The sequence below is a fragment of the Cnephaeus nilssonii genome (assembly GCF_951640355.1).
Source record: "Cnephaeus nilssonii genome assembly, chromosome: 5".
Lineage (NCBI taxonomy): Eukaryota > Metazoa > Chordata > Mammalia > Chiroptera > Vespertilionidae > Cnephaeus > Cnephaeus nilssonii.
The window spans coordinates 69,928,920-69,942,895 of NC_137076.1; the positions used below are offsets into that span (position 1 = coordinate 69,928,920).

The 13,976-nt window shown below is 37.6% G+C and overlaps 1 protein-coding gene across 1 annotated transcript in view; it reads right to left on the reverse strand.

Moving 5' to 3' along the window:
* The window catches only part of AFG2A (AFG2 AAA ATPase homolog A), a 254,821-nt gene that overhangs the window by 34,660 nt on the left and 206,185 nt on the right, over positions 1–13,976 (reverse strand). The gene's annotated exons all lie outside the window — the stretch shown is intronic.

The following is a 13,976-nucleotide window of genomic DNA, read 5'->3' on the forward strand; positions in this document are numbered from 1 at the left end:
TTTTCCTTGTTTTTGGTGGAACACATTCACCATTAGCTTCCTAAAAAGAGGTGTGTGGGATAAATTTGTTTTACATCTTGCATGTCTGAAATGTTTTTATTTCATCTTCACATTTGGTTTCATAGTTTGGCTAGATACAGAACTCTAGGTTGGAAATCATTTCCCCTCAGAAATATAAAAGCATAGATAATACAGCTCTTCTGTCTTACAGCTGCTGCAGAGAATTTTGTGGCAATCCACATACTTAGTTCCTTGTATCTGATGGGTTGAGGCTGGACACTTGATAGAGCCTTTCAATCTAGAAACTTAAGTTCATCAATTCTTGGAAAGATATTCAGAGATTTTACTCTCCTCTGATTTCTCTGTTTGCTTTCTCTGCAACTTCTATTAGTCATATCTACAGTTCTCCAATTTTCATCTCTTTGTGTTTTATTTTCTGGGAGACTTATTCAACTTTTTCTAATTCTTCTATTGCATTTTTAAACTTTCTACCTAAAGATTTAAAATTTTCAATTAAGGAACAATTGGGTATTCTTTTATTTTACTATCTTCTTCTTAACTCTTTTCACCTGCTTCCTCATTGTCTCTATTTTCCCTGTTTGTTCCAGACTATCTCACAGTAGAAGCTTTCTTCAAATATTGGTGATCCTCAGTTTTCCATTCATATTTAGGAATGAGGCACTAAAATCCCAACCAGAAACTCTGTGTTCATGGATGAGGCTTGTCAAATATAGTTTGAAATAAGACAGTGTGCTGCCTCCAACTTTGTTCTTCTTTTTCAAGATTGCTTTGGCTATTTGGGGTCTTTTGTACTTCCATACAAATTTTAGGAATGGTTGCTTTATTTCTATGAAAAATGCCATTGGAATTTTGATAAGGATCACATTGAATGTGTAGATTGCTTTGGCAGTATGGCTCTTTTAATAATATTAATTCTTCTAATCCATGAGCATGACATATCTTTCCATTATTTATATCTTCTTCAATTTCTTTCATCAATGTCTTTCACTTCTTTGGTTAAATTTATTCCTAAGTATTTTTATCTTTTTGATGCAATTATAAATGGGACTGCTTTCATAATTTCTTTTTTGATAGTTTGCTTTTGGTATATAAAATGCACATTTTTTTTCTATATGTTGAACCCTGAAACTTTACTGAATTCGTTTATTAGTTTTAACAGTTTTTTGGTGGAGTCTTTAGGGCTTTCTATATATAAAATCATGTCATCTGCAAATAGTGACAGTTTTAGTTCTTCCTTTCCAATTGGGATGCCTTTTATCTCTTTTTCCTTCCTAATTGCTCTGGCTAGTACTTTCAATACTATGTTGAACAGGAGTGGCAAGAATGGGTATCCTTATTTTGATTCTGGTCTTAAAGAAAGTTTTCAGCTTTTTGCTATGGAGTATGTTAGCTGTGTAGCCCTGCTTTCTTAATAGTGGCAAATAAGAAAGAATCATGGTTGACCAATGTTACGTTTTGAACTCTTCTAATAAGGGTAGAATTACTAGAGAATAATTGTATTTTGCTGCTTTGTATCTACCAAGATATATTCAATTAGACATGTTTCCAAGAGACATGTCAGCAAATTGCTGTTATTTAAAAACTAGAGGCCCAGTGCACGAAAATTCATGCCCTTGGGGGGATCCCTCAGCCAGGCCTGCCCCTTCTCACAGTCTGGGAGCCATTAGGGCAGTGGTTGGCAAACTGCTGCTCACGAGCCACATGCAGCTCTTTGGCCCCTTGAGTGTGGCTCTTCCACAAAATACCACGGCCTGGGCGAGTCTATTTTGAAGAAGTGGCGTTAGAAGAAGTTTAAAAAATTTGGCTCTCAAAAGAAATTTCAATCGTTGTACTGTTGATATTTGGCACTGTTGACTAATGAGTTTGCTGACCACTGCCTTAGGGGGTGTCCTACTGATAGCTTAGGCACGCTCCCCTGCGGGAGGTGACTGGCCAATCAGGGGAAGGCATGGCCCCCATCACCCCCTTGCTGCTGCTGCCTCTGGCCTCCCTCTGTGGGAGGCGACCACACCCATCAGGGGAAGGCGACACCCCCATCACGCCACTGCTGCTGCCACTGCTGGCCGCCGCAGCTGCCTGAGCCTCGGCCTGGCCCTCGCAGCAGCAGCCGCTGCAGCTTTGTCCGGAAGACATCTGGTCTAATTAGCATATTACCCTTTTATTAGTATAGATCCTCAATTATCTTTTGAATAAAATTTTAAAAACTGAAAATACAGTATATATGAAAAAATTTCTGTCATAGATATGCTCACATTACTTTGCAATGTGGGCATATATATGTTTTCTGTAGGCATGTTTCCCCAAACCTACCTCTAATGTTTAAAAGTAATAGGTAGTAGTGCAATGTAAGAGTCACAAAGTGGATATAAAACCTCAGAATTGTTAAGATAGAAAAGCTCTATGATGTGATTTCATTCAATAAAAGGAAACTGAAATAAAACAGGTCAAGACTTGCTCAAGGTCAAAAAGTAGCTTAGCAGAATTCACAGAATGAGATTCTATTGTATTACTGACAATATGTGATGTGACTAAGTCTGTGAATCAGAAGGCAAAAACTTCGTTCTAGAATGTACTTTTTCATTTAAAATGGCCCTCCCCTCATCTATCACCTCCAGTACAGTTATCCTGTGTTTTAAAACACGGCTATATAGTACTGCCATTGTGTAGTGTGTGATCTGCATATAAAATGCTGCATATGTCCAAGTTAAAGCCACTCCTGTTGAGTAGGGAGTCCCAGTTTCTGAGGAAAACATTTTTCTATTCATGTAGGCAGAAATATCTGATTCAAATACACTAGCATAATGTCCAAAAGAAAAAAGATGGTTTTCTTCATGGCTAACAGCTCTTTGAGGGAATAATTTCACCTTACCATTAAAAGTTATAAATCATCTCAATTATAAAAGGACAAAAATAAGCTATTGAGCAAATATGGTAACTTCTATCTATAAACATTCATAAAGCATGATTCTCCAAATAGATCTCTTTTTACAGAAAGAATACACTTACTACCTTATTAAATACTAGAGGCCCAATGCATGAAATTCGTGCATGGGTAGGGTCCCTAGGCCTGGCCAGCAATCAGGGCCAATCTGTGGGGTGACCGGAGGGTGGTCAGGAGGCCCTCCTGGCACCCACGTTGGCCAGCCTGGTGCAGCCTGCTCACTGGTCCCACCCCCTGCCGCCGCTGATCGCCTCCCTCTGCGGGGCAACCGGCAGGGCAATTGGGGGGCTCCGCTGGCACCTGCCTTGGCTGGCCTGGGGCTTGTGGGCAGCTCCTGCGTTGAGCGTCTGCCCCCTGGTGGTCAGTGTGCATCAGAGCGACAAGTCATTCCACCAGTCATTCTGCTATTTGGTCGATTTGCATATTAGGCTTTTATTATATAGGATATTTTGAAAGAAAATATTAAACATCCATTAAAATTAAAAATTTCTACTCCATGAAAGACACAGTTTAGGGAGTAAGAAGATAAGCCACAGACTGGGAGAAAATCTTTAGAAAATACAAATCTGGTAAAGTGGTACCTAAAATATAAAAAGAACTCTCAAAATTCAACAAGAAAACTCAATTAAAAAATGGTAAAACATCTGAATAGACAGCTCACCAAAGAAGAAATATAGAAAGCAAATAAGCATATGAAAAGGTGCTGAACATCATATGTCATCAGGCCAATGCAAATAAACCTGGAAATACCACTACCCACATACTACAGTGCCTAAAATATAAGATACTAATGGCAAATGCCGGTGAGGATATGGAGGAAAAAGAACCTTCACTCACTGCTGATGGCAATGCAAAATGGCACAGCCACATTAGAAGACAGTTTGTCAGTTTCTTATAAAACTAAACATATCCTTAGCAATCATACTCTATTCACCCTTGAAAATATCTGTAAAGTTCAAAAATAAAGTAGACTATACGTGGCAGAAAGTTAATTTCATACCATAAGTATCCTTATGAAACTCTAAGGAAGCTATAAAGGAAACGTCAGACCAGCTTCTGTAAACCAGTGTGTGTGTGCATATTTCATGACCAGTATGTCCAATTCAGTTTTATAACAAGAAAGTTCATTTTGAATGGACAACTTTTGGATTCATCTCCCCCCTAATCTCCAGTTCTGACACTTAGGACCCCTAAAAATTCTCTATATTTTTTAATGCTGGGGACTACTGTTTTATTATATCTAAGAGTGTTTGTTTGACCTTTTATATTTTTAAGAATTCTGGCAAGAAGTTAATGCTAGGCAAACAAAATTCAATTCTTGCTTTTAAATATAAAACCACTCCTTACGGATTCTTTTGAAGTGAATAAAAATATGCCAAGGGGCTACTTTTGTACTACTGAAAGAATGTCTTATCCAAATGCCAAAAACAGTTTAAGAGATCTTTAAAAAAAAATCTGAAGAAAAAGAGAAAATAACTACTCTATGATTTGGAACTTCCATAATGATAAAAGTGGCATGTGCATTATACCTGATGGTTTCTTGCTTCTAAAAGAACAGGAAAATTTTCTACAAATATAAAAACAAAACCCATTTTCCAGATTTTAATAGCAAAAAGAGCTAGCCATTATTAAAGGACTCAAGAAATAATATTTGGAGGTTAAATACAAACAAAACAAAAAAAGAGCCATGCAAATCTTAATTTTCTACTTTTCTTTATGGCCTAAGGCAAGGTTAGAATTTATTGGGGACTGGCTAGGTGCTTACTAAAAAATGTCCAAAACTTAGTGGAGGTTATATTTAAGAATAATTTAACAACTACACTGCGATTCTGAACAACCAAATAGAGTTTAGTAACATTTTAATAGAATGACACCCTTGAGAACTCAGAATTACTGTCATGTAGAGATGTTGCCATCAAATACCTATGACAAACATGCAGTGCTTCTGTCCTCAGCATTAGATTTCTGAGCCTCACCTAAACACTTGGGTTCAATCCTAACTTAAATAAAAGGGCATAGTAATTAGGTATGCTTATTTCCTAAATAGTCAATCTAGTAGAAACAGAAACCTTCAAGTTTGTAAAGTTGCGAGGTTCACTACTCCCCCCTCCTTTTTTTCTTAACAAAACTTACATTAAGAAAAAAAAGAATTAAGTTGTACACAAGGAACCAGAAATTACCTTAACAAATATGCTGGAATAGGGATATTATGTAGACAGTTTGTAAAGAAATAACTTTATATACTTTAAAGTAAAAAATAGTATATATCTTTAACAAGGAAAAAATAAAAATAGGCCTTACAAATGTTTATAAATGTACTAGTAAACCAGCTGAAAAAAATGCTGCATGTAACTATAAAATATGGTTTAAATTTAAAGAACACACCATCAAAACTAAAAATATAACATACACATGAAACACTCATGAGTATTCATAAAATCTAAGGCAACAAAATATGGAAAAAATTTTAAAAATTTAGTATTAGAGATAATTAAATTGGATTTGTTGATTATAAAAATATAACAAAAATGATTTATTGGGCATTGGTCAGGTGCTTACTAGGAAAGCACCTTGTATGAATTATGTCATCTAATCTGGACAACAGCTCTATGAGGTAGAGCCTCTCATATCTTTATTTAGTGTAAGGAGAGTGGCCACAGATGAAGAAGTGGACAAGCTTTGCATTTGGATTTAGATCTTTCTCATTCCATAACCCATTTTGCTTAACTAATGCAGTTTCACATAGTACAAAATGTTCTTAAAAGAAGAAACAGTTTCACATATATTGGTGGCATGAGTTTTGAACATAGCTCAATTACTAATATTAGAAATTAGCCTTCTATCCCTTCAAATAATAAAAAAGATCCAACTCTACCAGAATCTGCATGACAGACTTAGTAGTATGTTTTGCATATCTTTTTATATCATAAGCTCCTCTCAAGTTGGTAGAACACCCCCAATTTTATCAATTTTGAAGATGAAGAAAAACAGATGAATCGTTTGTGCGATTCTGGAGTCAATAGAAAGCCTGAGAATTTGGAGAGGAGAACCCAGGTGGATTGGTAAATTGCCCCAATCAGCATGACTCCTGGCCTAAGTAGTTCATAGATACAGCTTTAGCCTGGGGGCCAGCCTTGGAGGACTAGATTATTATGTAGGTCTTAACTAACTTGTTGCCTTGATATACTGTTTCCCTATAAAGGGGCTGCAGTATTTGGTTATGAAATGCTGTATGAAGTTTGTTGCCAGCCAGCCTCTCATTCAACATCCACTTCCTTTCTGACTAATGCTTCTAGTAATCTGACAGTAGTTTTAAGCACCTGGCAAGGAGTCAGTACTAGAGGTATGGCAGTACAGGGTGTTCTGGAGGATGACTTGCTTTGCTGTAAACATCCGATCTGAGATAGCCCTCAGGTAAGATGAATTAAGGCTCTTTTATTGCCAATTTAAGTAGGAGTTGAAGTTTGGAAACATAGAGAATGTTTACACCTTCATAAACTGGAAGTTTTAAAAATTGTAACTTAAAATAAACAAAACTATAACTCTGAACCTTGTTCTTACTTTCCTAACAAAGAGTTTAGGAGAAAAGTGGCTGCTACATATTCTACTTTATAACACTTTTTATCCTAATGCCTCCAGAATCATAGATATTGAACTTGACTAAGTGTTCTGTTGAAAAGCGGAAAAACCAAACACCTCAGATGAAAAAATAAAGTCACCGGGTCTGGGAATCTCTTAGGAGGTAAAACTTCCTTTTCCATTGAATAGAAAATTGTTAAAGTTTGCTAAGGAGAATTTTTATCAAAATCTGGTGCTACGATTAGATCTCTAGGCCACAATAAAAAAGTACTTACAGACACTTGCAACGATTCCAAGATCCCAGGTTTCTTAAAAGCATGTAGATATTTTACAAATGAGCAAAATGAGATTTCAAAGAAGTTAATAACTTACCTGAAACCATCCTGAAAGGAGCTACAATCCTATTAGAAATCTACTCAATTGCAAGATTAAAATTATTTTTTCCCCCACAAATAAATTACTGCCTCTCTGGGAAGTTGAATCCTGAAATCTTGATATATGAAAAAATGTTATGATTGCCTATGCTATTTATAAAACATATAGTTGATACCTGACTCTTAGATATATTCTCAATTTCACTTAATGAGATAAGCACTAAAAGGAGGATTGTATTCAAACACAACATTCAACTCCAGTTTTATAGACATTAGCTTCCCTCCCATCCAGCAAATCCTACACAGATAGGAAATCATGTCTCTTACTCGCCACCCTGTCCCAGGGCATGCGGGTGATGTACCCAGCTATGGTTCATGTCCATTTATCTGTGATTGTTGGTTTCTTGTTGGTGGTAAGATAAAAGTTTTTCTAAAGTAATTAGAATTGCGGAAACCGGTTTGGCTCAGTGGATAGAGCGTTGGCCTGCGGACTCAAGGGTCCCAGGTCCGATTCCGGTCAAGGGCATGTACCTTGGTTGCGGGCACATCCCCAGTAGGGGGTGTGCAAGAAGCAGCTGATCAATGTTTCTCTCTCATCGATGTTTCTAACTTTCTATCCCTCTCTCTTCCTCTCTGTAAAAAATCAATAAAATATAAAAAATAATAATAATAAAAAAATAAAGTAATTAGAATAATTTGATAAAAGACAAATGAAAAAAAATGGCGTGGAATCTGCTACAAATAACTTAAAAAAATCAAAGCAAAGAAAACAATAGCTATAACCAAAAAAGACTTATTATTTCCTCTTGAGCTGAATTCCCAGCTGCTTTTTTTTTTTTTTTTTTACAGAGAACATTTTAATGGTGGCCAGATGGGAGGGGTTTTGAGGGATGGGTGAAAAGGGGGAGGGACTAAGTAAAAATTGCTAGTTATAAAATAGTCATGGGCATGTGGAGTACAGCATAGGAAATATAGTCAGTAATAGTGTAATAACTATGTGTGTGCTGTGAGATGAGTACTAGACTTATCAGGGTGATCACTTCATAAGTTACATAAATGTCTAATCACTGGGCTGTACACCTGAAAGGAATATAATATTATATGTCAACTGTAATTGAAAAATAAAAAATTATTTTTTAAAAAGTGAATCAAAGGTTAATTAGGTCCACAAGAGAGTATATACAGAATTGTCCACAAATTTACAAGGAATGGGTTGGTGACAGTTACTAATAATTAAGTGTAAAATAATAGATTGAGACATGATCTGTTTCTCTTCTTATAAACATTACAGTGCTATACATGTTTATTATGGTCCTTGCCTCTGTGCATGACATAGTTTTTTAAAAACTATTTTTAATAGAATTTTTAAGGTCACAATAAAATTGAGGGGAAGATACAGAGATTTCCATTATATCCCCTGCCCTACACATACAAAGGCTCCCCAATCATCAACATCCCCTACCACAGTGGTACATTTATTACAACTGATGAGCCTACATTGACACCATTATCACCCAAAGTCCACAGTTTACATTAAGATTTACTCTCGATGTTGTAAATTCTATGAGTATGGACAAATGTATAATGACCTGTATCTGTCCTTACCACTGCTTTTAAATGGCAATGTGTTTTCCCACTAAGTGGGAGCTACAGCCAAGAAGCCAGAGACAATGAGGTCCTGGCCAAAGGGGCGTGGTGGGCGCAGGGATGGCTGAAAGATGCTGCCTGCCAGCCTCCAGGGAGGCTCCCTAGTTGCTGCATTTCTCCTCCAGCTGGCGACAAACTTCTTGGGGCTCCCTGATGATTACCCAAATGCTCAAATTTTCTGGACACCCTCCCCAGGGAGAAACAACAGAGTAACTTAGAAGGGTGTAAGGAGCTACTTCAAACATTGGGCCTGTGTAAGCTTTATAGAACAAGGTTGACTGGGCAAAATAAAGTACCAGGTGGGAAGAAAATATTTTTAAAAGTACCTCCCTAACCCAGACTTCAAAAGTATCACCAGTATCATCTCCATTCCAATCATCCTCTACAACATTTTAATTAAAATGAAAAAAACACACAAAACCACTCTATAGCCCTCATCAGTGGTTAGAGTGTCAGTCCTGGGACTGAAAGGTCGTGGGGTTGATTCCTGGTCAAGGGGCATGTACCTGGATTGGGTTGCAGGTTAGGTCCCTGACAACCAATCCATGTGTCTCTCTCACATGGATGCCTCTCTCTCTCTCTCTCTCTCTCTCTCTCTCTCTCTCTCTCTCTCTCTCTCTCTCTCTCTCTCTCCCCTTTTCCCCTTCTCTACCCCGCTTCCACTCTCTCTAAAAATCAGTGTAAAAATATCCTAGGTGAGGATTCACAAAAACAAAACAAAAAATACTATAGCCCTGGCTGGTATGGCTCAGTTGGTTGGGAGTCGTCCCATCCACCGAGAAAGGTTGCCAGTTTGATTCCTGATCAGGGCATATGCCCGGGTTGTGAACTCGATCCCTGTTAGGGGACATGCAGGAGACGGCCGATTGATGTTTCACTCTCACATAGATGTTTCTCTCTTTCCCTCTCCCTCTAAAAATCAATGAAAAAAATCTCAAAAAAAACCCCAAAAAACAAACAAACCTCACTACAGTTAAAATAAACATTTTATGTTTGTAAAAAACAGTCAGCAATTTCCTCATCTCTGGCTTACCTGGCCAAATTCTTGTTCATATAGTTAATAGTGTACAATTATATAAAATTACCTTTATGTAATTTTGGTTAATCTACTCTCCTGTGAAGACAATTGATCTGTGTTTTCATTTTTACTAGAGGCCCAATGCACGAAATTCGTGCAAGAGTAGGCCTTCCTTCCCCCGGCTACCAGCACTGGCTTCCCTCTGGCACCTGAGACCGGGGCTGGCTTCCCTCTGGCCATTGGCAGGCACCTGGGACCCGGGCTTCCCTCGCAGTCCCGGCTTCGTCCGGAAGGACATCTGGTCTAATTAGCATATTATGCTTTATTATCATAGATACCAAAAGTGGCTGGAGACACTCTCAAACTCTGAAACACTGGTTGTGCCTGTAGCAGGGTGCACTGCTACACTGTTAGAGGACTCCTCTTATGACAAATGAGAATAAAAGCTTATTTTCCCTAAATATAATTTTTAAAATCTTTTTCTTTCTTTCTTTTTTTTTTCTTTCAGTTTAATAAGTGTTAAATATATACTATGTAGAAGGTTCTCTGCTGAAGGATATGGCCTTAGCCTGGGGAGAAAATAAATTAGTTACATCAGTGGTAAAGCAATGAGTCTGTAGGAGGCAGGTGACTGAGGTTCTGGCTTTGAATTTATTTTACTATTAAAAAAAAATCAAAACTAATTTTGGCTCTCAACATTACAGCACGATTTCATTTTGATGGGGTGGGGCGGGGATGAGATCTTATATTTATCTGAAGCTAAATTTTATCTCTTACATTTCCTATTTATTAATTTTAAGACTATTTTTGTTAATCCTCATCAGAAGATATTTTTTCCATTGCTTTTCAGAGAGAGTGGAAGGGAGTGAGGGAGGGGGAGAGAGAGAGAAAAACATAGATGTGAGAGAGAGACACATTGATTGGTTGTCTACAGCATGCACCCAGATCCAGGGAGGGAGCAAACCTGCAACCCAAGGTACCTACCCTTGACTGAGAATCGAACCTGAGACGCTTTGATATGCAGGCCGATGCTCTAACAACTTAACAACAATGGCCAGGGCAATTGGAAGACTTAAAAAAAATGATAATAGTTCTCAAACAATAGGGCACCCCAAAAAAAGACCCCCCAAGTATTATACAAACCTGTCTTGTCCAAGTTGAAAACCCCTGACCTAGTAAGATATAGCTCTGGAACAAAATTTCGAAGATACCGATTATAATTAGGACCACAGTGGGATACCCTTCCCCTACTCAACCATTATGGGATACGAAAAATGTAACTCAAGGAAGAACAGAATTTTCTGGTACTTTTCCTGTGAGTATTTTTAGAAGATCTGATATAAATATTAATCAGAAACGAATGTGCTTGTATTTTAGACTAAATAAGGCATGCACCACATAAGAACTAGCAAGCTGGTACAGTAATTCCTGGCACCACCTGAATTTCTTCCTTTCAGCCAGACAGAACCTCACTGGCTTTGATTTTTGTTTTGCTCTTCTCTGTTACTGCCATAAATTACTTCAAAGTGAGAGAGCACATTTATACCTTGCTATCTACTCTTCCTCCTCACTCAGCTCAAGTGAAAGATTTATGGTGTCTTCTCCTTGCTGTTTCCTGTAAACTGACATATCATGTACATGATGCCAGCCTTTGGTCTCACATCAAAAAGTGAACTCCTGAAATGTGGCAGCAGTCAGTCAACAGTAGTTACATGTTCATTTTATCATAATGGACAGTCATGCCAAAGAGATGCTCATTAGTTAGGACTATTGTTTCAGATAGAACTTTAAAGTAAATGCCCTTCATCTGTGTCTTAAGCTACTTTCTACATCGCTCCCCTCTTCCTCCCCCCAGTGCAACTGAAAAACCTAAAGGGGGAAAATAAAATATACACAGTTCATACCTGAGGCAAAACAAATTCCTTTGGAATCTATTTGGTAGTTATGATCCATGATTGTATAAATTGACCTATGTATTCTCTGAGCACTACTAAACAACCTGTAATGTGTTAATCTCTGGATTTTATAGCAGAGGGAGAAAAACAACAGCAAGCAAAATAGAATACAGTTCCAATCTGCTGGATAACTCAGAAGGAAAGAATCTACAATTTCTTAGATAAAAAATAGCAATTTCCCAGTATAAATATACTATGTCAATGGTACTAAGAAGATATTTCTGTTAAGTTTGTCCTTTTCTTAAGAAATGCATGTAGAAAAATGCACAATTATTTTAATAGAATTGTATTTTGTAAATAAAAACAGCCTAAGTAAACAGTTGCTAAGGACCAAAAAAAAATTTTTTAAAAAATGTTTATCTGCCATACTTAAAGCGTTCCATTTTCACAGAGTTCTGGCTGCTCTTATTGAGTATATTTTCAGTTAAGGGCAGACCGTCTCTTTTACAGTTTTTAGAAGAGAATCTCTGATAATACACAAGTAGAATGAGATAATTTCCCAAAATTTTGATAAAAGATAATAATGATACAATCTCTTGGCCAAGTCTTTTGAACTTCAGAGTGCTCTCATGATATCCTAATTTCACTTATATGATCTCTCAGAGAAAACAGTAGGAAGTTGTATATATCATTTCCATCTGATAGGCCAGAGTGCTCTCATGATATCCTAATTTCACTTATATGATCTCTCAGAGAAAACAGCAGGAAGTTGTATATATCATTTCCATCTGATAGGCCAGTGGTCGGCAAACTCATTAGTCAACAGAGCCAAATATCAACAGTACAATGATTGAAATTTCTTTTGAGAGCCAAATTTTTAAAACTTAAACTTCTTGTAACGCCACTTCTTCAAAATAGACTCGCCCAGGCCGTGGTATTTTGTGGAAGAACTACACGCAATGGGCCCAAAGAGCCGCATGTGGCTCGCGAGCCGCAGTTTGCCGACCACGGTGATAGGCCAAGAGATCGAAGTTCAAAAATATAGTTGGAAGCTGCTGTCTCAAGAAGCTCCAAAGAGGATTCCTGCTACTTTTCTGAAGACTACATTTTGAGCAATAACAGGAGCCAGGTAAAAACAAATGAGATATAACAGAGGTCAGGTAAAATGCAATTTCATTTAGTGATAACCTATCATTCAGTGCATTTCTTGCTTTTTTAATTTAATAATCTTTATTGTTCAGATTATTACAATTGTTCCTCTTTTTTCCCCCCATAGCTCCCCTCAACCAGGTTCCCACCCCACCCTCTGTCCTTGCCCTCCCACCCCCCACTGTCCTCATCCATAGGTGTACGATCACCCTCTGCCCTTGCCCCCCCACCCCCCACTGTCCTCATCCATAGATGTACCATTTTTGTCCAGTCTCTTCCCGAACCCCTCACACCCCTTTCCCCCTGAGAATGGTCAGTCCACTCCCTTTCTATGCCCCTGATTCTATTATATTCACCAGTTTATTCTGTTCATCAGATTTTTTTATTCACTTGATTTTTAGATTCACTTGTTGATAGATATGTATTTGTTGTTCATAATTTTTATCTTTACCTTTTTCTTCTTCTTCCTCTTCATAAAGAATACATTTCAGCATTTCATATAATACTGGTTTGGTGGTGATGAACTCCTTTAGCTTTTTCTTATCTGTGAAGCTCTTTATCTGCCCTTCAATTCTGAATGATAGCTTTGCTGGGTAGAGTAATCTTGGTTGTAGGATCTTGCTATATTCATCACTTTGAATATTTCTTGCCACTCCTGTCTGGCCTGCATAGTTTCTGTTGAGAAATCAGCTGACAGTCGTAGGAGTGCTCCCTTGTAGGTAACTAACTGGTTTTTCTCTTGCTGCTTTTAATATTCTCTCTTTTTCTTTTGCTCTTGGCATTTTAATTATGATGTGTCTTGGTGTGGTCCTCTTTGGATTTCTTTTGTTTGGGGTTCTGTGAGCTTCCTGGACTTGTAAGTCTATTTCTTTCACCAGGTGGGGGACGTTTTCTGTCATTATTTCTTCAAATAGGTTTTCCGTATCTTGCTCTCTCTCTTCTTCTGGCACCCCCATAATTCTGATGTTGGTACGTTTGAAGTTGTCCCAGGGGCTCCAGACACTATCTTCATATTTGTGGATTCTTTTTGCTTTTCCAGTTGAGTGTTTTTTGCTCCTTTGTATTTCAAATCTTTGACTTGATTCTTGCAATCCTCTAGTCTGCTATTGGATCTCTGTATATTATTTGTTATTTCAGTCAGTGTATGCTTAATTTCTAGTTGGTCCTTTTTCATATCCTTGAGGGTCTCGCTAAATTTATCGGCCTTTTTTGAAAAATTCTTGAAAAACCTTATAACCGTGGTTTTGAACTCTATATCCAGTCGTTTGCTTTCCTCCATTTCTTTCATTTGTGATGTTTCTTTGTCTCCGTATTTTGGCTGCTTCCCTGAGTTGATAGAGTGGCTTTGTGTG